General features: G+C 40.0%; 1 pseudogene; it reads right to left on the bottom strand.

Annotated features, from left to right (window-relative positions):
* Window positions 1-372: 372 nt before the first annotated feature.
* LOC115283237 lies at window positions 373-962 on the bottom strand (annotated as a pseudogene).
* Between the last annotated feature and the right edge of the window lie 1,986 nt (window positions 963-2,948).

The following is a 2,948-nucleotide window of genomic DNA, read 5'->3' as shown; positions in this document are numbered from 1 at the left end:
GCAAGGGAGGGTCAGAGAGAGAGGGAGACACAGAATCTGAAGCAGGCTCCAGGCTCTGAGCTAGCTGTCAGCACAGAGCCCAACGCGGGGCTTTAACCCACGAACCATGAGATCATGACCTGAGCCGAAGCCAGATGCTTAACCAACTGAGCCACCCAGGCGCCCCAGACATGACTTTTTCTTAAAGAAGTTTTTTGGAGAGGGCAGGGAAAGGAAAGTAGTTGGTATTTTAAGGAAATATCAGGGACCATTATGAAAATCTATTCACTATTTCAAAGCAACTAACAAATGATCATCTCTCAGTTGGACACTGGAGTGACAGCCTTTGCAGGTCATGAAATCTGCATGACCAATCCTGCATGCGAGTGTTCATTAGTATGAACTCTGTACAACAAGGCAGATGCCAGCTAGCCAAAAATGTAGGGCCCAAAGAGAGTGTTAATTCTGGAGTCCTGGAAACCAGGAAGTGCTCATCTATCATGAGGCCATCTAAAAGGGCAAAAGAGGGGATCGTCTGCTTACCACACCCTGGTAGAAATGTCCAAGGAAAGCAGTGAAACTGCCCAGGCCAGCATTTACACATGGAGCATTTCTTGGTCAGCCAGATGTCATGGGGCACAGACTCACAGTTCTCTTTATGCAAACCATGCTCACAGTTCTGGCCATAGACCAATGGAGGCCAGGCACAGAAGGACCAAAGCATGCAGGTTCCTCCATTCAGAGAGCATTGGCAACTTAGTGTCCTGGATTCCTACGGACAGCACAAACTAGAAAGACCAATGATGAAGTGCCGATGAACTGTCCTCTGGTGACAGAATACTGTAATTTCTTAAGGCCATGTCTCCCTGAGAGGGACGTGCAAATTCATGGTAGCCAAACCCAGTAACTATTTCCAGTTCAAAGGCTTTGGAAATGGCCATGATCAAAATCACACTGGAAGAGAAGGGCTCTACCTTTCTCTGGTCCACAGCTCCACGGCCAGGGGCTCAGCCTTCCTGGGGACCCTCCTTCCTCAACTATTCTTCTCCAACTTGTCCAAAAAATCCTGAAGAAGACTAAATGCTTCCCGACTCATTTATAAGGTCAGCATGATACCAAAATCAAACATCCCCCAAAAAGAAAACTACAGACTAATATCCCTGATAAACATTATGTAAAGATCCTCAAAAAATATTACTACACGGAGTTCAATGCTATGTTAGAAAGATCATATACCATCATCAGCGGGATTCATTGTGGCGATGCAAAGGTGGTTCAACATGTGAAATCAATCAACATGATGCACCCTATTAAAAAAACAAAGGATAAAAATCATATGATCACCTGAATAGATGCAGAAAAAGCATTTCATAAAATGCAACATCTATTTATGATAAAACTCTCAACAAAAAAGTATATAAATAAGATAAAAACAGAGATGGGGTAAACCATAAGAGATTCTTAAATACAGAGAACAAACTGAGGGCTGCTGGAGGGAGGTGGGTAGAGAGATGGGTTAACTGAATGATGGACATTAAGGAAGACACTTGTTGGGATGAGACTGGGTGTCATGTGTGAGAGATGAATCACTGAGTTCTACTCCGGAAGCCAAGACTACACTGTACGTTACCTAATTTGCAGTTAAATAAAGAAGAATATATCTCAACATAATAAAGGCCATATATGGCAAGCCCACAGCTAAGATCATACTTAACAGTGAAAAGCTAAAAGGCTTTTCTCTAAGATCAGAAATAAGACAAGAATGTCTACCCTTTCCACTTTTATTCAACATAGTATTGGAAGTCCTAGTCAGAACAATCAGGCAAGAAAAAGAAATAAAGGTCATCTGAAATGGAAAGGAAGAAGTAAATCTCTTACTGTTCATAGTCAACATGATTTTCTGTGTAGAAAACCCTGAAGACTCTACCGAAAACTCTGAGAACAACCAAATTCAGCAAAGTTGCAAGATACAAAATCAGTATACAAAAATCGGTTGCATTTTATACACTAATAACAAACTACCAGAAAGAGAAATTAAAGAAACAATCTCATTTACAATTGCATCAAAAACAATGAAATAACTAGAAATAAATTTTACCAAAAAAGTAAAATGCTTATATACGGAAAACTACAAGACACTGATAAAACAAGAAACTAATGGAAATATATTCATGCTCATGGACTTGAAGAATATTGTTAAAATGTCCACACTACCCAAAGCAATCTACAGATTCAATGCAATCCCTATGGGAATCACAAAGACATTTTTCACAGAAATGGTACAAACAATTCTAAACTACATACACAAACACAAAAGATCTCAAATAGTTAAAGCAATCTTGAGACAGAAGGACAAACCTGGAGGTATCATGCTCCTTGATTTCAAATCATTTTACCTAGCTCTCGTTACCAAAACAGTACAGGAGTAGCATAAAAACAGACAAACAGACCAATGGAACAGAATAGAGACTCCAGAAATAAATCCATGCATGTATGTTCAATTAATTGACAACAAAGGAGGCAAGAATATATAATAGGTAACGATGTAGATGGTATTGGGAAAACTGGACAACTCCTTGTAAAAGAATTTAACTGGACCACTATCTTTTTTTTAAATGTTTATTTATTTTTGACAGAGACAGACAGAGATACAGTGTGAGATGGGGAGGGGCAGAAACAGAGGGAGACACAGAATCCGAAGCAGGCTCCAGGTGCCAGCACAGAGCTTGATGCGGGGCTAGAACTCATGATCTGTGAGATCATAACTTGATCCAAAATCAGATGTGCAACTGACTGAGCCACACACACACACCCTTGGACCACTATCTTACACTACACATAAAAATTAACTCAAAATGGATAAAAGACTTGTATGTAAGTCCTGAAACCATAAAACTTCTAGTAGAAAATATGGGCAACTCTTGGTGACAAGTCTTTGGATTTGACACCAAAACCATGGCAACAAAAGC

The sequence above is a fragment of the Suricata suricatta genome, chromosome X, assembly GCF_006229205.1.
Source record: "Suricata suricatta isolate VVHF042 chromosome X, meerkat_22Aug2017_6uvM2_HiC, whole genome shotgun sequence".
In the NCBI taxonomy this organism is placed as follows: Eukaryota; Metazoa; Chordata; class Mammalia; order Carnivora; family Herpestidae; genus Suricata; species Suricata suricatta.
This window is presented reverse-complemented; position numbering and strand designations above follow the sequence as displayed.